This window comes from Triticum aestivum, chromosome 3D, assembly GCF_018294505.1.
Source record: "Triticum aestivum cultivar Chinese Spring chromosome 3D, IWGSC CS RefSeq v2.1, whole genome shotgun sequence".
NCBI classification, from domain to species: domain Eukaryota; kingdom Viridiplantae; phylum Streptophyta; class Magnoliopsida; order Poales; family Poaceae; genus Triticum; species Triticum aestivum.
In genome coordinates this window covers 606,240,443-606,267,666 of record NC_057802.1, presented here as the reverse complement: position 1 = coordinate 606,267,666, position 27,224 = coordinate 606,240,443, and positions in this window count along the sequence as shown.

The following is a 27,224-nucleotide window of genomic DNA, read 5'->3' as shown; positions in this document are numbered from 1 at the left end:
GAAGAGAGAAGAACTCGGGGAGATCAACAAGGATGACGGAATCAAGAAGGCCATGGAGGATCAAGCTCTGGCATCAGAAGAAGAAGACACCTTTCAACCTCATCACAATCTTCTTACCCCAACTGAGATTGAAGCTTTCAAGATGATTGAGTTAGCTCATATACAAAACAAGTATCTCACACGTGAAAATATTTTGTTGAAGGAGCATATCACCGCACTCAAGGGCATTATCCGCAAATTGGAGGATCTCCTACGCTCGATATGCGACTATCCATCATCACCACCATCTTCCTCACCAGCAAAGGAGAACTGAGTATTGGGTGTGGGCACTCCCCTTGGCAACTGCCAAGCTTGGGGGAGGTGCCCCGGTATCGTATCACCATCACACTCCTATCTTTACCCTTTTTCTTAGTTCGATCCTTTTGGTAATATCTTGATCTAGTAGAATAAAGTTTTAGTATGATTTAGTTTTGAGTTTTGCTTTATGATCCTTCTATGTAATCGAGTCCGTGAGCTATACATAATAAAGATTAGTGTTGAGTCAAGGGCTTGATTATCTTGCTATGATCGTGAGGGAATAGAAGAAAAGAGAAAGAATAAAAAGAAGTAAAGAGATCATATTGATCTTATGGAGAGTAATGACTTCACATATAAAAGAGTATGATGAATAAAAGTTGTTGAGAGTTGACAAACATAGTTTTGGTCATCGTTGCAATTAATAGGAAGTAATAAAGAAAGAGAGGTTTTCACATATAAATATACTATCTTGATTGTGAGCACTCATTAAAGTATGACATGCTAAAGAGTTGATGTTGGACAAGGAAGACAACGTAATGGGTTATGTTTTCTTATATCCGAAATAAAGTATATTGTCATGGATCATCCAACATGTTGATCTTGCCTTTCTCCCTCATGCTAGCCAAATTCTTTGCACCAAGTAGAGATACTACTTGTGCTTCCGAATATCCTTAAACCCAGTTTTGCCATGAGAGTCCACCATACCTACCTATGGATTGAGTAAGATCCTTCAAGTAAGTTGTCATTGTTGCATGCAATAAAAATTGCTCTCTAAATATGTATGATTTATTAGTGTGGAGAAAATAAGCTTTATACGATCTTGTGATGTGGAAGCAATAAAAGCGACGGACTGCATAATAAAGGTCCATATCACAAGTGGCAATATAAAGTGACGTTCTTTTGCATTAAGATTTCGTGCATCCAACCATAAAAGCACATGACAACCTCTGCTTCCCTCTGCGAAGGGCCTATCTTTTATTCTTGTCTTATACCTTATGCAAGAGTCATGGTGATCTTCACCTTTCCTTTTTACATTTATCCTTTGGCAAGCACATTGTGTTGGAAAGATCCTGATATATATATATCCAATTGGATGTAAGTTAGCATGAATTATTATTGTTGACATTACCCTTTGAGGTAAAAGGTTGGGAGGCAACACTATAAGCCCCTATCTTTCTCTGTGTCCGATTAAAACTCCATACCCATAAGTATTGCGTGAGTGTTAGAAATTATGAAAGACTAAATGATAGTTGAGTATGTGGACTTGCTGAAAAGCTCTTATATTGACTCTTTCCGATGTTATGATAAATTGCAATTGCTTCAATGACCGAGATCATACTTTGTTAATTCTCAATGAAGTTTCTGATCCATACTTGACATTGTGAATAGATTATTACTTGAGCATAAGAATGATCATGATGCCCTCATGTCCGTATTTCATTTTATCGACACCTCTATCTCTAAACATGTGGACATATTTTCGTTATCGGCTTCCGCTTGAGGACAAGCAAGGTCTAAGCTTGGGGGAGTTGATACGTCCATTTTGCATCATGCTTTTATATCAATATCTATTGCATTATGGGCAGTTATTACACGTTATGTCACAATACTTATGCCTATTCTCTCTTATTTTACAAGGTTTACATGAAGAGGGAGAATGCCGGCACCTGGAATTCTGGGCTTGAAAAGGAGAAAATATTAGAGACCTATTCTGCACAACTCCAAAAGTCCTGAAACTCCACGGAAGTTATTTTTGGAATTAATAAAAAATACTAAGCGAAGAAAGTACCAGAGGGGGGCTACACCCTAGCCACGAGGGTGGGGGGCGCGCCCTACCCCCTGGGCGCGCCCCCCTGCCTCGTGGGCCCCCTGGCAGGCCTCCGGTGCCCATCTTCTGCTATATGAAGTCTTTTACCCTGGAAAAAAAATCATAAGCAAGCTTTCGGGATGAAACACTGCCGCCACGAGGCGGAACCTTGGCAGAACCAATCTAGGGCTCCGACGGAGCTGTTCTGTCGGGGAAACGTCCCTCCGGGAGGGGGAAATCATCGCCATCGTCATCACCAACGATCCTCTCATCGGGAGGGGATCAATCTCCATCGACATCTTCACCAGCACCATCTCCTCTAAAACCCTAGTTCATCTCTTGTATCCAATCTTTGTCTCAAAACCTCAGATTGGTACCTGTGGGTTGCTAGTAGTGTTGATTACTCCTTGTAGTTGATGCTAGTTGGTTTATGTGGTGGAAGATCATATGTTAAGATCTTTTATGCATATTAATACCCCTCTGATTATGAACATGAATATGATTTGTGAGTAGTTACGTTTGTTCCTGAGGACATGGGAGAAGTCTTGCTATAAGTAGTCATGTGAATTTGGTATTCGTTCGATATTTTGATGAGATGTATGTTGTCTTTCCTCTAGTGGTGTTATGTGAATGTCGACTACATGACACTTCACCATTGTTTGGGCCTAGAGGAAGGCATTGGGAAGTAATAAGTAGATGATGGGTTGCTAGAGTGACAGAAACTTAAACCCTAGTTTATGAGTTGCTTTGTAAGGGGCTAATTTGGATCCATATGTTTCATGCTATGGTTAGGTTTACCTTAATACTTCTCTTGTAGTTGTGGATGCTTGCAATAGGGGTTAATCATAAGTGGGACGCTTGTCCAAGGAAGGGCAGCACCTAAGCACCGGTCCACCCACATACCTAATTATCAAAGTAACGAACGCGAATCATATGAGCGTGATGAAAACTAGCTTGACGATAATTCCCATGTGTCCTCGGGAGCGTTTTCCTTCATATAAGAGTTTGTCCAGGCTTGTACTTTGCTACAAAAAGGATTGGGCATCTTGCTGCACCTTATTTACTTTCATTACTTGTTGCTCGTTACGGATTACCTTATCACAAAACTATCTGGCACCAATAATTTCAGTTCTTGCAGAGAATACCTTACTGAAAACCGCTTGTCATTTCCTTCTGCTCCTCGTTGGGTTCGACACTCTTACTTGTCGAAAGGACTACGATAGATCCCCTATACTTGTGGGTCATCAGAGTTACAGGACTTATTGCAGCAAGCGACAGTGACACGGGTGGTGCAATTGTGCGCGATCAGTGCTGATACAGACCCACCCCCGCTTCCTTGTGCCATAGCAGAATTAGTGGAGCAGTACTCATTGTTGTTCGAGGAGCCAACCGGACTACCTCCTCAACGGTCGTTCAATCATGCTATTCCTCTGGTCCCCGCCGCTCACCCAGTCAACATACGACCATACAGACACAGTCCCGCACAGAAAGATGAAGTGGAACGTCAAGTGGTAGCGATGTTGGCCCAAGGCATTATCCAGCCAAGTACCAGTCCTTTCGCCTCTCCGGTGCTCCTAGTGCAGAAGAGACCTCACCTGGCGGTTTTGCATCGACTACCGGCACCTTAATGCTATCACGATAAAACATCAGTACCCTCTTCCAATCATTGAGGAATTGCTCGATGCGTTGGCTGGTTCCTGTGTGTTCACCAGCTTGGACATGCGTGTCGGATACCATCAGATCCGCATGCGACCCAAGGATGAGCACAAGACAGCATTCAAGACCCAACATGGCCATTATGAGTTCAAGCTGGTGCCCTACGGTGCCATGGGGGGTCCTTCCACTTTCCAGGGCGGCATGAACACGGTTCTGGAGCCGCTGCTTTGTAAAGGTGTTTTGGTGTTCATTGACGATATCCTTGTCCATAGTGCCGATATCGAGGGACATCTGGCTTTGCTACGCAAGTTGTTTCAGCTACTCCGCGACAACGAATTCAAGCTCAACCGCAACAAGTGCACTTTTGCTAGCCGTAAGTTGTTGTACTTGGGCCACGAGATCCGTGGTGCTGGTGTTTGCACGGACAACAAAAATATTGCTACTGTCCAATCATGGCCGGTGCCGACCACGGTTAAGGAGGTCTGTGGGTTCTTGGGCCTCGCGGGCTACCACCGCAAGTTCGTCAATGGGTTTGCAGTCATTTGTTGCCCTCTCACATACCTCCTGAAGAAGAATGTGGTGTTTCATTGGACAGAATTGGAGGAAGCTTCGTTCGTGCTCTGCAGCAAGCCTTGGTCACGACGCCGGTCCTTGACCTACCGGATTTCACCAAAACATTTGAGCTAGAGACTGATGCGTGCGATTACGGCATCGGGGCTGTGCTCTCCCAAAAAAACACGCAGTTGGTTTCCTCAGCCGCGCCCTTGGACCCCGCAACAGACTGCTTTCCACCTATGAGAAAGAGGGGCTTGCTATTCTCCTGGAAGTGGACCATTGATGCGCTTATCTCCAGAATGATGAATTCATGGTGCATACTGACCAACGCAGCCTGGTTCACCTTGAGGACCAGCGGCTAGTGACTCCGTGGCAACAAAAAATCATGGCCAAACTTCTGGGGTTGCATTACAGAATTGTCTACAAGAAAGGGACGGAGAATCGGGCCGCCGATGCCCTATCTAGGAAGCCTGTTCCTGCCCAAGGTGACCTCGCCACTATTACCACGACTGTCTCGGCGTGGCCGCTGGATGTTCAGAAGGGTTACCAGGACGACCCCCGTGCTCAGCAACTGCTCGCCCGATTGGCGGCCTCATCTACCAATACCTATGGGTTCCAACTACAGAACGGTGTCATTAAACAACATGGGCGGGTATGGCTTGGGGATAATGTGGACCTTCAGAAACAGGTTCTCAGTGCTCTGCATACGGGGGCAATTGGCGGGCATTTCGGTTTCAACGCAACGTATCGCCAGGTTCGCCGCCTTTTCACCTGGCCTGGACTCAAGCATCATGTCAAGCTCTTCGTAGACTCCTGCCAAGCATGCAAACAGGCGAAGCCGGAGCGCGTGCGATATCCCGGCCTGCTGGAGCCCCTGCCAGTACCCAACCAAGCTTGGCAAATGATCTCAATGGATTTCGTTGAGGGCCTTCCGCGTTCTTCCGGCTCCAACTCGATCTTGGTGGTCGTCAACAAGTTCTCACGGTATGCTCATTTCATTGCCTTGTCGTATCCTTTCACTGCTTTCCAAGTGGCGCAGGCTTTTGTCGCCAACATCTACAAGCTGCATGGCTTGCCAGAGTCGATCATTTTCGACTGCGACCCCGTCTTCACCAGTACACTGTGGCAAGAACTGTTCCGGCTCACCCACACCAAGCTTCGCATGAGTACCGCTCGGCATCCGCACACAGATGGCCAAACCGAGCGAGTGAACCAGTGCATGGAGACCTTCCTCTGTTGCTTCGTCAACTCCTGCCCCAGCAAGTGGTGTGCTTGGCCCATGCCGAATTCTGGTACAACACGTCGCCGCACTCTGCTCTTTGGGCGACTCCGTGCGAAGTGTTGTATGGACATGCACCACGTTTCTTCCGCATTGTGGATCCAGTCACCTGCGCGTCCCCCGACCGGTCAGAATGGATGGCTGACAGGGTGCAGATGGAAGCATTGGTGCGGCAACATCTTCTTCGCGCGCGGCAGCAAATGAAAGACTCGGCGGACAAGCACCGCTCCGATCGCATCTTCGCGCGGTGATTGGGTTTTCTTGAAGCTTCAACCGTACGTGCAGCGCTCCGTGGCCACCCGCAGCAACCAGAAGTTGGCATTCCGCTACTTCGGGCCGTACAAGGTTCTGCAACGCATCGGCGCTGTTGCGTACAAGCTGCAACTACCACCGACAAGTACTATCCACCCTGTCTTCCATGTGTCTCAGCTTCGTCAAGCTCTACCACCGACCGAGCAAGTTCTGCAACAACTTTTGGGCATAGCTGCAGCAAGCCCGGTGCCTGAAGAGATTTTGAACACCTGCATACACCAACGCCAGCATGTGAGTGCGCCGCAGGTCTTGGTGCGGTTGACAGATCAGCCTGCAGACTTCGGCACCTAGGATGATTGCGTCGAGCTCCATCAACACTTTCTAGCAGCACCAGCTTGGGGACAAGCTATGTCTCATGGAGGAGGGAGTGTTACGCCCCTGCCACTGGGACCTCACCTGCCGGCTCCAGTGGAGGCCCAGCGGCAGTGCCAGCTCCAACCGGCCTGGAGCGGCCTCATTGACACGCCCGGCCCAGCAACCGATTCCCTGCTGAGGCGTGGGACATTACTGGTAGGGTTAACTTGGCGTGTTTCCCCTCCTGCGTGGGGTGTGGGGAAACTAGACAGTAACGGCGGCGGCTATCTCTCTCTCGGATGCCGCTTTCCTCCAATCCCCTTCCTCTTCCGAACCTTGCTACTGATAAATTGTGTATCTGGCAGTGACTTGAGTGATAATCGAGGTGGGAGCATAACAATTGCTATCTAGAGCTACCAGATCCTCCAAATTTTTTCTCCACCATCGATGCTGGCCGGCCGTTTTCCGTCGATTATCCAGACGCGTCGGGGTAAGGCAACGGCGATGAAGGAACACACCAAGGTGTTGGGTGAGCTGACCACAGCGATCGCAACCCTCACCGCCAAGATCAACGACATCCATCCGGTCGTCCTCGAGCTGCAAGGTTGGCGACCCTCGATCAAGCAGTCCGTGGCAGAGCTCCAGTTGGAGGTGGGTCAACTGCGGACCTAGACCAACAAGGCGGCGGCAGCAGACAAGGCCGCGGAAGTGGCGCCGTCGGATCGCGCCAAGGCGGCGGCAGCAGGCAAGACTGAATAATATGCAGGGACGGGCATTCTTGGTCTCAAGCACACTACACAGTTCTACAGAACTCTACCTTGGTGACCCCGTATGTCGATGAACGCAAGAACAGTCTGCGCTCCAAACACCCGGAGCAGTGTGATGACTGCATTACATGTGAACACATCAGGACTTTCAGCAGTTGGTTGGAAACACGTCTCAGAGGTGACACCACTGTTTGTGATGAGTTGTACTCGTTGTCCAGAGGACCATCTTCGACTGTATTGACTTACAAAGGATACGAGATAAATGGGAATACATTTTACACGATCGCCCAAGATCAAAAGAGCACCAACCAAAACAGCGGTGTCCGCTTTGATGCAGCAACCGAGAGGGGAAAGGACACATATTATGGTTACATAATGGACATATGGGAACTTGACTACGGACATGATTTTAAGGTCCCTTTGTTTAAGTGCAAATGGGTCAATCTGTCAGGAGGCGGGGTATAGGTAGACCCACAGTACGGAATGACAACAGTGGATCTGAACAATCTATGTGAAGGACATGTCTACCAGACTGAGAAAAAGAAAAGATAATGAAGTGAATACATCGTACGATGAGCCAAAGTGCCACATAGTTCTTTCAGGAAAAAGGGACATTGTGGGAGTGGAGGGCAAGACAGACATGTCAGAAGATTATGAAAAGTTTCATGAAATTCCTCCCTTCAAAGTCAAGGCTGACCCAAGCATCCTGATAAACGATGAAGATTATCCATGGTTACGGCACAATAAGCAAATGACACAAGCGAAGAAAAAGTGAAGACTTTCTCCCGCAACTATTATGATGATACCATGCCAACTTTGTAACAGACGAGTATGATACCATTGTCCGTTTTGTACACGAAGTGCATCCAGTTTTTGTCGTAACCCTCCCAACTTTCTTGCACATGCTATGTGGATGAAATGATGATACCATGCCAACTTTCAACCTTTTCAGAGTTCATTTGAAATGCTTTTCAATTTCAGGGTCTTATAGCTCAAAATAATCAATAAATGCATGAAAAGTAACAAATGAAGTCAGAAAGGGTTGAAAACTGATGATGTGGCTTTGAATGGTGCATTTTGAACACACAAAAATTCAGGAGTTCAAAGAAGTTTTAAAAAATGAAATCCCTTTGTAACAGACGAGTTTCCGTATGAAATCCTGATACTTCGAAAGAGATTGTCCGTTTTGTACACGAAGTGCATCCAGTTTTTGCCGTAACCCTCTCAACTTTCTTGCACATGCTATGTGGATGAAATGATGATACCATGCCAACTTTCAACCTTTTCAGAGTTCATTTGAAATGCTTTTCAATTTTAGGGTCTTATAGCTCAAAATAATCAGTAAATGCATGAAAAATGGTGCATGAAAAATAACAAATAAAATAAATAAGTAATTAGAAACAAAATAATATAAACTTTAATAAAATATATAAGTAGAAACAAAATAAAATAAACTTTAATAACTTAAATAAAGTTTATGAAACTAAAATTATCAAAGTATTTTCTGTTCAAAACATTATAAGCAACCTCTAGTATTATTGAAACTAAAATTATATAAAATTGATGCAACTAAAATTATCGAAGTATTTTCTGTTCAAAATCATTGAAAGCAAAAAGAATTTTCATAAAGAACTTTTTTGTTAGAAACTTTAATAGCAAAAAGAATTATCATAAAGTAAAATAAATAAGTAATTAGAAACAAAATAAAATAAAATAAATAAGTTTTTTGTTGTAAGTAGAAACAAAATAAAATAAATAAAGCAAAAAGAAAACAAAAAAACAGGCAAAAAATAAAAATTATGCGACCTACTTGGCCACCATGGCCTGAATACGACTAGAAACCCATCCATGGGCCAGGATTCAGGCCCGCAGAAGGCCCAGTAGGCCCACAGGCATGTACAGAGAGGTTAGGCCCGTAAGCCTGCTTTAGAGAGGAGCTCGACAGCTCAGGTGCACCGCACCTTATAAACAGGTGCGGCTCTCTCTCAGCTAGCGAGGTGGGACTAAACTCCCACCACCACGCCGCTGTGCAAGGCTTTCCGTCCCGGTTGGTGGCACCAACCGGGACTAAAGGGGGCCTTTGGTCCCAGTTGGTGGCACCAACCGGGACCAATGCCCCCCCTTTAGTCCCGGTTGGTGGCACCAACCGGGACCAATGCCCCCCCCTTTAGTCCCAGTTGGTGCCACCAACCGGGACCAAAGGCCGCCGCTTCTCGCCCTTTTTGGGCTGCTGAAAAGAGGCCTTTGGTCCCGGTTGCTGCTATGAACCGGGACCAAAGGCCTGGGTATATAAGAAGCACTTAGGAAAATTTGACGAACTCATCGCCAGTTGCCCCGACGACGCCGAGCTCATCGACGCCGCCAGGCTGCCCAGATCGACGCCGTCCGCTGCCCCGACGCCGCCCGCCGCCCAGACGCCGTCCGCGCGCCGCCCCGACGCCGTCCGCGCGCCCCCGTCGTCGCCCCTTCCCCGTCGCCGCCAGGCTGCCCCGACGCCGCCCGCCGCCCGCCACCGACGCCATCGTCGTCGCCCGCGCCCGTCGTCGCCGTCGCCCACGCCCGTCGTCGCCGTCGCCCACGCCCGTCGTCGCCGTCACTGCCGGGAAGCACCACGCCGGCTCCCGCGACTTGTTCATCCCCGAGGCCGTTCGTCCGCCGCCGCACAGATTCCGGCCGCCGACCTCGACACCTCCCCGCACTGTGAGCCCCTGCCTCCTCCCCTTTCCTTCTCATTGCCGTCCCCGCACGCCATCCATAAGCGCGCGGCACCGCCAACCATCGTCGCCGTCGCCGACCACCGACCTATTTTTCATTTTTTGTTACGATGTATGTATGTATGTATGTTCACTCTATAATGCTTTGTATATGCTGTATATGCTCATTTAAGAAAATGTTCATATGTAAAATTTAAGAAAAAAGTAAATGTATGTATGTTCACATGCAAAGAATTATTTTTGGATGAAATGAGATGAGATGAGATGTGTTTTGTGTTGGAGAAGAAAAGAGGAAGAAGGAAGAAGGAAGAAGAAGGTAAAGAGGGTCGGGGGGGGGGTCGATATACCCCCTCCCCGTTAACATTTTTTTTCCATGTATATATGCAAAAGTTACATTTTTAGAAAAATTTTATATATCTAGCTAGGAAAGGAAGAAGAAGAAAAAGAATGAGAGGAAAAAGGAAAATAAGAAGAGGAAGAAAGGAGAAGAAGAGGAGAGGAAGAAGAGGAGAAATAAATAAGAAGAAGAAAAAAGAAGAAAAAGAAGAGGAGAAGAAGAAAGGAATAGAGGAGAAGAAGAGAAAATAGAAAAATATTCTATTTTCTCTTCTTCTCCTCTATTCCTTTCTTCTTTCTCCTCTTTTTTCTTCTTCTTTTTTTTCTTCAATCTTCTCCTCTATTAATATCTTCTTCTCCTCTTTTTATTTATTCTTCGTCTTCTTATTTTTTATCGGATATGTCGTTGTCGATATACCCCGTGTGCCGATAACTTCAACAAGAGGGGGGGGGGGTTCGACCTACCCCCTCCCCGATAACATTATTTTCCCATGTATGTATGTCGTCGTTGTCGATATAACCCCTCCCGGATAACTTCGACCGTGATAACTTATACCACGGGAGCACCCCCCCGCCCTCTCGCTCGACCAAAACTCTCGAGGACACCCAAACCCTAGAAAAAACGATGTCGGTCTCCTACCCCCTCCCGCCGCGCCCCTACCCTTGAAGCGTTGCCGAGGCCACCCCAAACCCAGAATAAGCTAGGTCTACGTTTGCACTAATATATCCACCTGCTGTCATGTTTGTGTAATAATTGCCATGTTGTAATATTTGCAGAAACAATGGAGCACGGACGAGACGAGGAAGCAGAAGAGGTGTTGGGGGATATAATCTTAGCCGGAGGTGATGTCTTGTCGTATCTTAACGACAATGATGGTCTGGAAGAACAGGGTGAAGAAGCAGGCTACGGTGATCGAAGAGTGGAGGAGGAAAGACATGATTATGATGGCTCCAGTGACCCAATGCTGGTGCAAGAAGGAGCCCGTGGTGACGGCTCCGGTGACCGAACAGAGTCCGGCCAGGTAAATATATTAGTTAAGCCTGTGCTGACTAGCTAATTGATGCATTCATTGTTTTGGTATCTACACATATTAATTAACTCTCGTCTTTCTTCTTTTTTCTAGCCCTCCGGATCGAGCACAACTGCGGTAAAGAGACGAGGCCCGAAGAGAAAGTTGCGCTCGGATGAAAGGTTTGAGATCACAGCAATCGCGCGCGACGGCCAACCGATTGAACCCATCCGGACAAAGGAAGCATTTGCTGCTCAGTGCGGGGTTCTTGTTAGGGACAAGATCCCGATCAGCATCCACCAATGGTATAAGCCTAAGAAGGAAGACCCTGAGGTGTCTTATGTCAATGATATGCAGAAAGATGATCTTTGGACTGAGCTGAAGGCAAATTTCACCCTACCGCCAGAGGAGGATCCGGAGAAGCCAGTTAAAGAGCAATTAATCAAGTCTCATGCTCTTAAGAAGATGGCAGACCTATTCAGGAGGTGGAAGAATGAGCTGAAAACGTTTGTCGACAAAGAAGAGACACCAGAATTCATCGGCAAATATGAGAAGATCAGAGATCACTGGCCCGCATTTGTGGCCCACAAGACATCGGAAAAGAGTAAGAAGTTGTCAGCGACAAACAAGAAAAATGCTGCGAAGAAGAAGCTTCACCATCGCACGGGATCAGGTGGCTACCTCAAAGCCCGGCCTAAGTGGGCCAAGGCTGAGAATGATCTGCTTGATAAAGGGATCGAACCAGAGACAATGAACTGGCCAGACCGTTGCCGGACTTGGTTCTTCGGGGCTGGCGGAACCTTGGACCCTGTATCAGGGAAGTGCGTTTGGACGGATGAGCAAATGAGAATACCAGTCAAGAGGCTTCAGCACTATATCGATGCAGCGTACCAAGGGACGTTCATTCCAGACAGAGAGAACGACGAGCTCACAATGGCCCTCGGGAATCCTGAGCACCCTGGACGGACAAGAGGCACGCCAGGCTCAGTTCCGTGGAAGGCTGGTTTTCCGGACGCAGGCGGTTACAAATGCCAGGAGAGGAGGAAAAAAGTGGAGCAGACCCAAATTCAGAAGCTGCACGAAAGGGTTCAAGCGCTAGAGGAACGAGACGTAGCTCGCAGCAATCGACCTGCCGAAACTACCCCCGAAGCTACCCCGCCATCTCAGCGGAGAAGCAGCGTGGCTTCCACTGAGCTGCTTCAGCCGGAGCATGTCTTGACGGCTCCTGCTAGCTACCCCGTGGATGCTATCACGGAGTCTCAACATTGCCACCTTATGACGCGATGGGAGAAGTTCAAAGTCAAGGCGGCTGTCGGCTCTGTTCGACCTCCTGAACCCGACGCAACTTTTCACTGTCGTCCGATTCCAGAAGGATATGCTAGGGTGACGGTGGACGAAATAACGGAGGGATTTGAGGACCTCCAGCTTGACCACCCTACCGGTGAAGGGCAGACTCGGCTGGGTTCTGCTCTGAAGACTCCATGCCTATGGCGGAAGGAGCTCATCAACCTTCCGAACTGGACGCCTCCGGCGAGTAAGGGCACTCCGCCTCCTCCTCTGCCGAGTGATCAGGGCACTCAGCCTCCTTCTCCGGCGCGTGGCGGCACTTCGCCTCCTCCTCCGCCTCCTCCTCCGGTGAGTGATCAGGGCACTCAGCCTCCTTCTCCGGTGTGTGGCGGCACTCCGCCTCCTTCTCCACATGCGCCGGCGCGCCGGAGCAGCCAGCCTCCTCCTTCTCCGCCTCGTCAGCAAGGGCGGAAGAGACCCGCCGCCGCTCCGGCTGCTCCGGCGCATCGTAGTCCTTCTCCTCCGCCTCGTAAGCAAGGAAAGAAGACAGCCACAGCCGCTCCGTCTGCTCTGCCGGCGTCTAGTAGTACAACCAGATGCGGGAGGCAATACAGATTCGGTCCTTCTCTGAAGACTCCAGAGAAGTTACCATACGAGAGGACCGAGGAGGAAACCACGAAGACCGTGCGAGCCGAAGTGAAGAACTTCTTTGAAGGGGTGAAAGCAAAGAAACATCCACCTCCGGAGGAGAAGGTAGATCCGGTGAAAGCGAAGCGTACTCTGGCTGCCCTGACAAAACCACCAAAGAGTCCGCCGAAAGGCAACTATGAGCGCATTATTGGAAAGACATTTGCCGAAGCGGAGCGGTCGGGAAGTACTGTCAGTGATCAAAGGTTAAAAGAACGACGAGCTGGGAAAAAAATTGCCCAGCTCGGCGAACAAGCGAACCAATCGTGCCCCCCGCTCAAGGTGTCTAAAGACATCGTCGCTAATGATCCGAGGATGGTGGCCGGTTATAGCAATCTTGGAGATTACCTGCCCGACGATGTACATTATGATTTCTTGGAGGTGGACGAACACAAATACCATTACGGGAAGCCTCTCGTCAAAGATGAAAGATCTCTAACAACGATGATGCGAAGATTACATGATTGGTACATGAAAACCTGCAGAGAGTCTGGGGGGAGGGATACTTTGATGCTGAGAGTTAAAGAGGAGCATGACCTCGTTGGAATTGAACTGTTGAATGTTCCATTTGAGGAGTTCTTCCAGTTTTTCAATCAAAAGGCCCTCGATAAATCAACGGTCACTTGCTACTGTCTGTAAGTAGTACTACTTCTGTCATTAAGTCTCTCTATATAGGTCAGCTCTTTCATTGCATGTATTTATAATTATCCTCACTATATTATGCAGATTGAAGATCGCCGAATTGAAGAAAAGACAAATCGGTGATATTGGATTCATTAACACAAATCTCATAGATGCAACTGAGGTTAAATATCATGCCGAAAATACCGAGGCCAACTTGCTACGATCGTTGGTAATAAATGAAAACAAAGATATAATACTCTTTCCTTACAACTTCAAGTGAGTGTTACTGTCTTGTGCATATTCGGTTTCCCTTATTAGTCCAGGTTATAGTAATGTAATTGATGACTTATGCATGCGTGCGCAGCTTCCACTATATTCTCCTAGAGATTAAGCTTGAGCAGGGAGTAGTAACCGTCTTAGACTCGAGACGAAAAGATCCCCAGGACTATGCGGACATGACTCAAATGCTCGAGAAGTAAGTTAAATCGATCATTATCCACCATATCAGCAACTTTGTTCATTTCCTGATATCAAGTAATTGTTTTCTTTGTCTGGCAGGGTTTGGAGAAAATTCACCAAAAAAGCTCCGGGACTGCCGAAGAAGCTGCAATTTAGACACCCGAAAGTAAGTACTATAGTAGCATGTTCCGCGCATCTCCTAGTGATTCAAGCGCTAGTTTCATCAATACCATTTAGCATGCTTGCTTATCAGTTTGATTGACCTCTATTTCTTGTAAAGTGGTTGTGGCAGGAACAAGGGAATGATTTCTGTGGATACTACGTTTGCGAGTCCATCCGCCACACGACCTGTGAGCGGGGCTACTCTGACGAACAATATGAAGTGCGTAAGCAATAATATTCACAATTTTATTTTATTACCATCATTTGTGTTGAGTTTCATTTATTCATATATATATGTATTGACCCCCTTCTTCAAATTAGATCTTTCGGATGCGGGATGAACTCCTAGCACCAGATCGTATGCGAGCAATTCAAGAGGAATTGGCGGCATTCTTCCTTGACCACGTGATCGCTGAAGACGGAGAATACCATGTGGACCTTGACTTCGTATATAATTAGGAGATTATATTGTAAGAGATAATTATTGTATATATGTAGCCAGTAGTGTCGGATAGATATACGAGAACTTGTTGTTCGACCAATCTCTCGGAGAAGGAGAGGTGGTCGATATCACTTCTCTCTGTATGCATATGTTCATGACGATCTTCTGTTTCCTTCATTTTCTTACTAGCTAGCGTGTCTAGTCCTCTCTATACGTATATAGTACGTAGCGTTGACCAAGCATGGAGATAAGAGAGGACACTTCTCTCTATTAATTAGCTAGCTACACAATATATGAAACACCTAAATTAACCCCCCAAAACCCCCAACCCCCCCCCTTTCAAAAAAACAAAACCCCAGCCCCTGAAATGCTGACGCGTGGATGCCTATTGGTCCCGGTTAGTGCCACCAACCGGGACCAAAGGCCCTCCTGCCTGGGCTCGCCGCACCGGCCACGTGGAGGCCCATCTGTCCCGGTTCGTGTAAGAACCGGGACTAAAGGTCTAGGGCATTAGTAACGACCCTTTAGTCCCGGTTCAAAAACCGGGACAAAAGGCCCTTACCAACCGGGACAGATGACCCTTTTTCTACTAGTGCAAAGTTCCCATCTAGCGGAGAACATAAGAATAAATTGTTTGTAGGGTACGAAACCACCTCAAAGCTATTCTTTCCGTTCGATCTATTCAAGAGTTCGTACTAAAATAACATAAAGCTATTCTTTCCGTTCGATCTACCCTAGAGTTCGTACTAAAATAACACCAAAGAAAATTCATATTCATAATACCCAATCCAACACAAAGAACTTCAAAGAGTGCCGCAAGATTTCTACCGGAGAAACAAAGACAAGAACGTGCATCAACCCCTATGCATAGATCACCCCAATGTCACCTCGGGAATCCGCGAGTTGAGTGCCAAAACATATATCAAGTGAATCAATATGATACCCCATTGTCACCACGAGTATTCAATTGCAAGACAAATATCAAGTGTTCTCAAATCCATAAAAGTATTGAATCCGATAACAACGAAATCTCAAAGGGAAAAACTCAATTCATCACAACAAGATAGAGAGGGGAAAACACCATATGATCCGACTATATTAACAAAGTCCGCGATACATCAAGATCGTGACATCTCAAGAACGCGAGAAAGAGAGAGAGAGAGAGATTAAACAAATAGCTACTGGTAGAAACCCTCAGCCCCGAGGGTGGACTACTCCCTCCTCATCGTGGTGGCTGCCGGGATGATGAAGATGGCCACCGGAGATGATTCCCCCCTCCGGGAGGGTGCCAGAAAGGGTCTAGATTGGTTTTCGGTGGCTACAGAACCTTGCGGCGGCAAAACTTCTGATCTAGGGTAACCCCGAGGGTTTTCGGAATTTTTGGTAATTTATAGGGTAAAGAGGGTGTGCGGGAGGCCACGGAGGTGTGCACAACCCACTGGGCGCGCCTGGGCCCCCAGGCGCGCCCTGGTGGGTTGTGCCCCCCTCGGGGCACCCCCAGGTGCTGCTCTGGCCCATCGGAAGTGTTCTGGTCCATAAAAAATCTCCAAAAGGTTTCGTGGTGTTGGACTCCGTTTGATATTGATTTCCTGCGATGTAAAAAACAAGCAAAAAACAACAACTGGCACTTGGCACTATGTTAATAGGTCAGTCCCAAAAAATGATATAAAATGACTATAAAATGATTATAAAACATCCAAGAATGATAATACGACAACATGTAACAATAAAAAATTGTAGATACGTTGGAGACGTATCAGTATCCCCAAGCTTAATTCCTGCTCGTCCTCGAGTAGGTAAATGATAAAAACAGAATATTTGATGTGGAATGCTGACATGTCATCTCATATTCTTTTCTTTGTAGCATGGACATTTGGAATTTTATATGGTTCAAAGCAATAATCTAGTTTTGACATGAGACTTAAATACTCAAGCATATCAAAAAGCAACCATGTCTTTCAGAATATCAACGCTAAAATAAGTTATCCCTAGCCCATCATGCTCAATCATTGATCCATTCATGAAATACACTCGCATATTAGCTACACCCAATGCTCAAGTACGATCATAGTGCCCCCTAGTTGGTGCTTTATAAGAGGAGATGGAGACTCAAATTAAAAATAAAAATTTGCATAAAGTAAAAGAAAGGCCCTTCGCAGAGGGAAGTAGGGATTTGTAGAGGTGCCAGAGCTCAAAGCAAAAATTGAGAGATAAAAACTTTTTGAGAGGCATACTTTTCCCACCAATTAAAAACGGCTTAGAGCTCCCAACACTTTCCATGCTAGATATATCATAGGCGGTTCCCAAAAAAAATAAAGTTTATTCCTTTTTCAACCATACTTTCACTTTCCATGGGTAACCGTATCCACGGGTGCCCTCCATACCAATACTTCCCAAGAAATTTATTATTTGACAACATAAAGTAAATTCATTTTTCATTTTGGGAATGGGCATCCCTAATACCTTTGCCTTACTCTCGTGCAATGACAACTGAATAAACAATCATCGTGAGAATAACACATCTAGCATGGAAAATATTGACCACCCCTCACCGCCTCGCGGGCGGTACGAGCACACAAAAGAGAAATTTATTTAAAAAATTAGAGATGACACATACAAATTTGCTTAGAACGGGACTGAAATACCGCATATAGGTAGGTATGGTGGACTCATATGGCAAAACTGGTTAAAGGGTTTTGGATGCACAAGTAGTGATCATACTTAGTGCAAATGAAGGCTAGCAAAAGATTGAGAAGCATCCATCCAAGAAACGAAAAATCTCATAAGCGAGCATTGAGCATAATTAACACCGAATAATGCACCACAAGTAGGATGTAATTTCATTGCACAACTATTGACTTTCGTGCTTGCATAGGGAATCACAAACCTTAACACCAATATTCTTACTAAAGCATAATTACTCATCAACATGACTCACATATCACATCATCATATCTCAAAACTATCACAAGGAATCAAGTTTATTTTGTCCAATGATCTTCATGAAAGTTTTTATTATATCCTTCTTGGATATCTATCACTTTGGAACTAATTTTCATGTGTTGCTTTTGATAAGCTCAAACAAATATAAGTGAAGATCATGAGCATAATATTTATTTATCTCAAATTAATTTAAGTGAAGCAAGAGAGAATTTCTTCAAAAATACTAAAGCACACCGTGCTAAAAAAGATATAAGTGAAGCACTAGAGCAATTCCATAGAAAAGAGCTTCGTTGACGGGATATGAGTGCCGCTTACCTCGCCTCACTGGCAACTATTTGAGGACTCTATTTTATTTAAAAACTTTCAGATCTAAGTACTTCATTAAAAATGCAAGCAAAAAATAAAATAAAATGACATTCCAAGGATAGCACACATCATGTGAAGGAGCAAAAACTTATGCTCAACCGATACTAACCGATAATTGTTGAAGAAGAAAGGTGGGATGCCTACTGGGGCATCCCCAAGCTTAGATGCTTGAGACTTCTTGAAATATTATTTTCGGGTGCCTTGGGCATCCCCAAGCTTGAACTTTTGTGTCTCCTTAATTCCGTTTATATCACGGTTTCCCTAAATCTCAAAAGCTTCATCCACACAAAACTCAACAAGAACTCGTGAGATAAGTTACTATAAACCAATGCAAAAACCGTATCATTCTCTACTGTAGCAGATCACTAAAATTAATATTCAACATTGCATAATAAATGCCTCTGCATATTTAATACTCCTATCCTCAAATAGAATCATTAAACAAGCAAACGTATGAAAACAATGCAAACATAACAGCAATCTGCCAAAACAGTACAGTCTGTAAAGAATGCAAGAGTATCAATACTTATTCAACTCCAAACATTATGAAATTCTACCACACTGTAGAAAATTTATCATAGCTTATTTTGCAAAAAGTTTCAGCATTTTATCGCATTCTGACTTTTATAGGGAATTTTTGCAACATCGATAAACTTTCTGTTTTCAAACAGCAACATGTAGACTTGCAAGATAAGCATGGCAAAGGCTATCCTTGACATTTTTATTGAAAAGAAAGTTGCAAAATATTATTCTAAATAACAGAAAGCAAATCCTAACAAAATAAAATGACGCTCCAAGCAAAACACATATCATGTGACGAATGAAAACATAGCTCCAAGTGAGGTTACCGATAATGTTGAAGACGAAAGAGGGGATGCCTTCCGGGGCATCCCCAAGCTTAGTTGCTTGGATCTTCCTTGAATATCACCTTGGAGCGCCTTGGGAATCCCCAAGCTTAGGGTCTTGCCACTCCTTATTCTCCTCATAGCAACATCTCACCCAAAACTTGAAAACTTCAATCACACATAACTTAACGGAACTTTGTGAGATAGGTTAGTATGATAAAGAGAAAACCATTTCACTTTTGGTACTGTCAAAGACAAGATTCATAATTGTTCTCACACAATTCCTACTGTAGCATATCATTTCCACAATTTATATTGAGTAATATAAGCCATAGAAACTAGAAAACAAGCAAACTATTCATTGAAAACAGAATCTGTCAAAAACAGAACAGTCTGTAATGATCTGGATAACTACCACACTTCTGCTACTCCAAAAATTATGAAACAATTAGGACTACGTGAGAAATTTGTATATTAAACTTCTGCAAAAAAAAACTCAAAAGCACTCTTCTGTTAAAAATAAGAATTATTTTCGTGAGTGCAAAAGTTTATGTTTTTCAGCAAGATGAAATCAACTATCACCCAACATGATCACAAAGGCTTTACTTGGCACTTTATTGAAACAAAAGCAATAAAACATGATCAATACAGTAGCATAATCATTTTAACACACAAAAACAGTAGGTAAAAGTGTTGGGTTGTCTCCCAACAAGCGCTTTTCTTTAATGCATTTTAGCTTGGCATGATGATTTCAATGATGCTCGCATAAAAGTAAGGATTGAAACATAACAAGAGCATCATGAATCACATGGCAAGCACATTTAAGTCTAACCCACTTCCTATGCATAGGGATTTTGCGATCAAACAACTCACAGGAACAAGAATCAACTAGCATAGGAAGGCAAAACAAGCACAACTTCAAAACTTTCAACACATAGAGAGGAAACTTGATATTATTGCAATTCCTACAAGCATAAGTTCCTCCCTCGTAATAATTTTCAGTAGCATCATGAAGAAATTCAACAATATAACCATAACATAAAGCATTCTTTTCATGACACAAAAGCATAATTTTTTTGTTACTCTCCACATAAGCAAATTTATTCTCATGAATAGTAGTGGGAGCAAACTCAACAAAGTAACAATAATGGGATTGAAAATTGAAATCATGATGAAAAATTTCATGATTATCATTATTCTTTATAGCATACATGTCATCACCATAATCATCACATATAGAACCTTTGTTCTCATAATAATCAATTGAAACCTCTTCCGAAATAGTGGATTCATCACTAAATAAAGTCATGACCTCTCCAAATCCACTTTCATAATTATTACAATAAGATTCAACACCCTCCAAAATAGTGGGATCATTAGTACCTGGAATTGACACTCTTCCAAACCCACTTTCATCAATATAATTATCATAAATAGTAGGCATGCTTTCATCATAATAAATTTTCTCATCAAAACTTGGGGGAGTAAAAATATCATCATTGTAGCTTTGCATATCATTAGCATCATGGATATTCAAAGAATTTATACTAACAACATTGCAATCATGCTCATCATTCAAATATTTTGTGCCAAACATTTTATTGACTTCTTCTTCTAATAATTGAGCACAATTTTCCGAACCAGCATTTTCAAGAAAGATATTATAAAGATGATCAATAATATGATGCAAACTCAATTCCATTTTTATGTAGCTTTCTTTTATAAACCAAACTAGTGATAAAACAAGAAACTAAAAGATTCAATTGCAAGATCTAAAGATATACCTTCATGCACTCACCTCCCCGGCAACAGCGCCAGAAAAGAGCTTGATGTCTACTACGCAACTTTATTCTTGTAGACACGTGTTGGGCCTCCTAGCGCAGAGTTTTGTAGGACAGTAGCAATTTTCCCTCAAGTGGATGACCTAAGGTTTATCAATCCGTGGGAGGTGTAGGATGAAGATGGTCTCTTTCAAACGACCCTGCAACCAAATACAAGAAATCTCTTGTGTCCCCAACACACCTAATACAATGGAAAATTGTATAGGTGCACTAGTTCGGCGATGAGATGGTGACAAAATTGTAATATAGATGGTAGAAATATATTTTTATAATCTGAATAAATAAAAACAGGAAGGTAGCAAATAGTAAACAGGCACAAAAACGGTATTGCAATGCTTGAAAATGAGGCCTAGGGTCCGTACTTTCGCTAGTGCAATCTCTCAACAGTGCTAATATAATTGGATCATATAACCATCCCTCAAAGTGCGATGAAGAATCACTCCAAAGTTCCTATCTAGCGGAGAACATAAGAATAAATTGTTTGTAGGGTACGAATCCACCTCAAAGATATTCTTTCCGTTCGATCTATTCAAGAGTTCATACTAAAATAACATAAAGCTATTCTTTCCATTCGATCTATCCTAGAGTACGTACTAAAATAATACCAAAGAAAATTCATATTCATAATACTCAATCCAACACAAAGACCTTCAAAGAGTGCCCCATGATTTCTACCGGAGAAAAAAAGACAAGAACGTGCATCAACCCCTATGCATAGATCACCTCAATGTCACCTTGGAATCCGCGAGTTGAGTGCCAAAACATATATCAAGTGAGTCAGTATGATACCCCATTGTCACCACGAGTATTCAATTGCAAGACATATATCAAGTGTTCTCAAATCCATAGAAGTATTCAATCAGATAACGACGAAATCTCAAAGGGAAAAACTCAATTCATCACAACAAGATAGAGAGGGGAAAACACCATATGATCCGACTATATTAACAAAGCCCGCAATACGTCAAGATTGTGACATCTCAAGTACACGAGAGAGAGAGAGAGAGAGAGAGAGAGAGAGAGATAGAGAGATTAAACACATATCTACTGGTACAAACCCTCAGCCCCGAGGGTGGACTACTCCCTCCTCATCGTGGTGGCCGCCAGGATGATGAAGATGGCCATCGAAGATGATTCCCCCCTCCGGCAGGGTGCCAACCACGGTGAAGGTGGTCCGCGGGTTCTTGGGCCTCGGGGCTACTACCGCAAGTTCGTCAAGGGGTTTGCAATCATTTGTCGCCCTCTCGCCGACCTCCTAAAGAAGAATGTGGTGTTTCATTGGACAGAATTGGAGGAAGCTTCGTTTCGTGCTTTGCAGCAAGCCTTGGTCACGGCACCGGTCCTTGCCCATCGGATTTCACCAAAACATTTGTGCTGGAGACTGATGCGTGCGATTACGGCATCAGGGCTGTGCTCTCCCAAGAAAAACACCCAGTTGGTTTCCTCAGCCGCGCCCTTGGACCCCACAACAGACTGCTTTCCACCTATGAGAAAGAGGGGCTTGCTATTCTCCTGGAAGTGAACCATTGGCGCGCTTATCTCCAGAATGTTGAATTCATGGTGCATACTGACCAACGTAGCCTGATTCACCTTGAGGACCAAAAGCTAGCGACTCCGTGGCAATAAAAAATCATGGCCAAGCTTCTGGGGTTGCGTTACAGAATTGTCTACAAGAAAGGGACGGAGAATCGGGCTGCCGATGCCCTGTCCAGGAAGCCTAGTCCTGCCCAAGGTGACCTCGCCCTATTACCACGGCTATGTTGGCGTGGCTGCTGGATGTTCAGAAGGGTTACCAGGATGACCCCCGTGCTCAGCAACTGCTCGCCCGATTAGCGGCCTCATCTACCAATACCGATGGGTTCCAACTACAGAACGGTGTCATTAAACAACATGGGCGGGTATGGCTTGGGGATAATGTGAACCTTCAGAAACAGGTTCTCAGTGCTCTGCATACGGGGGAAATTGCCGGGCATTCCGGTTTCGACGCAACATATCGCCGGGTTCACCGCCTTTTCACCTGGCCTGGACTCAAGCATCATGTCAAGCTCTTCGTAGACTCCTGCCAAACATGCAAACAGGCGAAGCAAGAGCGGGTGCGATATCCCGGCCTGCTGGAGCCCCTGCCAGTACCCAACCAAGCTTGGCAAATGATCTCAATGGATTTCGTTGAGGGCCTTCCGCGTTCTTCCGGCTCCAACTCGATCTTGGTGGTCGTCGATAAGTTCTTGCGGTATGCTCATTTCATTGCCTTGTAGCATCCTTTCACTGCTTTCCAAGTGGAGCAGGCTTTTGTCGCCAACATCTACAAGCTGCATGGCTTGCCAGAGTCGATCATTTCCGACTGCGACCTCGTCTTCACCAGTACACTGTGGCAAGAACTGTTCCGGCTCACCCACACCAAGCATCGCATGAGTACGGCTCGGCATCCGCAGACAGATGGCCAAACCGAGCGAGTGAACTAGTGCATGGAGACCTTCCTCCGTTGCTTTGTCAACTCCTGGCCCAGCAAGTGGTGTGCTTGGCTTCCCCTTGCCGAATTCTGGTACAACACGTCGCCGCACTCTGCTCTTGGGGCAACTCCATTTGAAGTGTTGTATGGACATGCACCACGTTTCTTTGGCATTGTGGATCCAGTCACCTGCGCTTCCCCGACCTGTCGGAATGGGTGGCTGACAGGGCGCAGATGGAAGCATTGGTGCGGCAACATCTTCTTCGTGCGCGGCAGCAAATGAAAGACTTGGCGGACAAGTGCCGCTCCGATCGCATCTTCGCGGTCGGTGATAGGGTTTTCTTGAAGCTTCAGCTGTACGTGCAGCGCTCCGAGGTCACCCACAGCAACCAGAAGTTGGCATTTCGCTACTTCGGGCCGTACAAGGTTCTGCAACGCATCGGCGCTGTTGCGTACAAGCTGCAACTACCACCGACAAGTACTATCCACCCTGTCTTCCATGTGTCTTAGCTTCGTGAAGCTCTACCACCGACCGAGCAAGTTCTGCAACAACTTCCGGGCGTAGCTGCAGCAATCCCGGTGCCTAAAGAGATTCTGGACACCCGCATACACCAACACCAGGGTGTGAGTGCGCCGCAGGTCTTGGTGCGGTGGACAGCTCAGCCTGCAGGCTTCGCCACCTGGGAGGATCGCGTCGAGCTCCATCAAAACTTTCTAGCAGCACCAGCTTGGGGACAAGCTGTGTCTCGAGGAGGAGGGAGTGTTACGCCCCCTGCCACTGGGACCTCACCTGCCGGCTCCAGTGGAGGCCCAGTGGTAGTGCCAGCTCCAACCGGCCTGGAGCGGCCTCGTCGACAGGCCCGGCCCAGTGGTAGTGCCAGCTCCAACCGGCCTGGAGCGGCCTCGTCGACAGGCCCGGCCCAGCAACCGATTCCCAGGTGAGGCGTGGGACACTACTGGTAGGGTTAAGTAGGCATGTTTCCCCTCCTGCGTGGGGTGTGGAGAAACTAGACTGTAACGGCGGCGGCTCTCTCTCTCGGATCCCCCTTTCCTCCAATCCCCTTCCTCGTCCGAACCTTGCTACTGAGAAATTGTGTATCTGGCAGTGACTTGAGTGATAATCGAAGTGGGAGCGTAACACACCTCATATTTTCACAATGATGGGCTCAAGCGTAGATATAGAAACCACATCGTTTAAATTAAGGAAGCACATGGCAACGACCTCTTTGACCCAAACGACATTGCTCATGAATTTGTACATTATTTTAAAACAATCTTTCACTGCTCTTGTTCTAACAATGGCAGGCCATACTTGAATAATTCTTGTCCACATGATGCACATGATTTTACCAATTCTATTCCGGCAAGAAGGAGATTTGGGAGATCCTAAAAACAATCAAGAAACATTCATCTCCAGGACTTGGATTCGATGTCTCCTTGTACACCTCGGCTTGGAGATGGATTGGAGATTATGTGGCTAGACTGGTAAGAAACTTCTACATCGCAGAAGTAGTGTGTAACACTCCCCCTGTGGGCTGTTACCGTATAGTTTGTAAAATGGACCTGGGCCATGAGATGGGCCAACGGGTACCAGTGTGTGTGTGTCATACGAGGTGTATATGTACTAGGCTTGTAACCCCCAAGGGACTCATGTTGCAGATGAATGAACTCTGAAGATTTCTCACCTCCCGTTCTCTTGTTCCTCAGCCCCTTCTCTGATTCCTCACCCTAATTCTCCTCGAATTATCCCAAACTACCAAGGTACTCAGGTGATTTGTCCGATCTCGATCCATTCCATGATCTGGTCGTGACAATTTGGTAATCAGAGCCCCATAATTTCCTCAAAATTTTGCTTTCGCTGTGTGTTCCTCAACTCTCGCCAGATTCATAACATCCACTTCCCTGGGTGCGGTTTGCTTCCGTGAATCACACAAAATCCCTGGGCTAGGTTGGATCGGCTTGGAGTGGAGGGACATCGACATTCGAACCCTCAGCACATAGACAAGAAAACAAGCACCGGCCACTTCTTGCCTATCAGGTATTCGACGAAATGTCGAGCAAGCAAGAGGTGTTCACCGGCGGTGTTCTCCATGTCACTGTGCACCATGTGTATTACCCGATTAGTGAGGAGACGTTGCAGCAGGTGTTTACAGTGTATGGCGTGGTGAAGATCTCCGTGTTCCAGAGAGTCCACCATGTGGAGGCGGTGGTTCAACTTCGATCAAGAAGCGCAACAGCGCGGGCTCTTGCCATACATGGCCGATGCATCTACGAGCATGCCTGCCTCCTCGACATCCAGGACGTGTCGCCCGAGTACAACCTTCACGTGTGCTCGCTGCTCGAACAGAAGCAGACCGCAACCATGGCCGAGTACACAGAGGCGTTCTGGGAATGCTTACAACGCGTACTGGATATCAACCCCAACCTAAGCATCAAGTGCTTCGTCCACCAGTACATCAAGGGGCTGCACAAGGATATTCAAGCAGCCGTGTAGTCGCAATCACCGTCTAGCATCACCAGAGCATCGTGTCTTGCTCGGATAAGGGAGGAAGAGATCATGCAGGATGAGGCGATATGCGTCGAGGAGTGTGGCGATGGCTACGGCCATGGAGTACAGGACCACATCATCGATGTGAGCAAGCTTGCTGCTCCGACACCGACCATGTGTTCGACGGAGTGCCTAAATTGCGACGACACCGTCCATGTCGATGCACCTGCCATGCTTGCCTCCCCTGCCGTGTGCGGTGAGGACCTCGACATTGACACCGTCCATGTCACTGCACCTATCGTGCTTGCCCCCCCTGCCGTGTGCGACGAGGACCTCGACATGGACACCATCCATGTTGCTGCACCAACGCCCGCCATCTGCTCGATGGGTGATCTGGCCCGTGGTAGGGATGACTACGACCCCATGTCAGTGTCCATGGTCCTCTGGAATGTACCAGCCCCACCACAGAGAGCGATTCCTAACTTTAAGTTCATTGCAATGATACCCACCAGTTGTTTGTTCAAAAGCTCTGCCGATGCTGCCTACATGTTGACAGTCGTGCTCATGTCGGATCTGATAATGGGTCAGAAGGCACAAGGACAGGTGATCCGACCAGCACCGTGGCCTTCGTTCTTCAGCAAGCATACCAATACAGCTTCACCTGAGACATGCATGGTTATTTGGCATATGACTCATGAAGTTAACATTTTGTCCATTGGTGCAGAACATTTTTTGCTTCCTTAATTAACTCATGGCGACAAGATCACTTAAAGCAGCATGATCTATTCCAGATGCTTAAGAAATGGTGCACGCATAATAAATATGTGCAGCTGGCCAGTACAATTTTTGAAGCTTACAGCCAGTTTCGTGCTACCAGTGAGGTTTTCACTTCAATGCTTAATTGGGAAGCTGCACTTTTGTCCACGGACCTCCTATTCGACGAGTACATTGAACTGATGACTACTGAATGGCATTTTTATCTTGTGCAACCGGTTCATCTTTATTGTCTTCTAGCTTCAGCTGAACCTTCTGATCGCGCCGAAGGATGTGAAGCTATGCTCACTTGTGCTCAGTTCACCTTGAGAGGAGTTAAAGTCCTGAAATTATTGCCAAGTTGTTCTACAACTATTCTTCTTATGGTCTCTTCTATGGACACAAAGTTCCTTTGTCTCTTCTATGGAGGATAATGCCCAATGCAAGTGTAATTGGAGATCGCCCTCTGTGTTTGAAGAATTCCTAGCGGAAGTTAGAGTTTGACAACATGGATATGGTGCCGTTAACTCCGCGTACCTGGTTCTCCTTGTTCGCTATGTGAAACTTCAAGTTGAGGCCCTCCTGGATGTTTCTCAAGCCTGTGAACCATTTGTTAACAAAAGAAGAGTAACATCACTATATACAGAAGGAAGAGCATTGTTTACAGGAGTACTTCACCCCATTATTTCCTTTCACTTGCCAGTGAAGATATGGTTTCCGGTGTTTCTAGTTACCAGCTTGTCTCGATGGAGCTTTCTGATAGAGGATTCAATTTCCATCTTCGGAATTCAAAATGTGGAACAACGGGTGCTTCCTATGGTAACAAGTTCAGCTACCAGACTATGGGACCC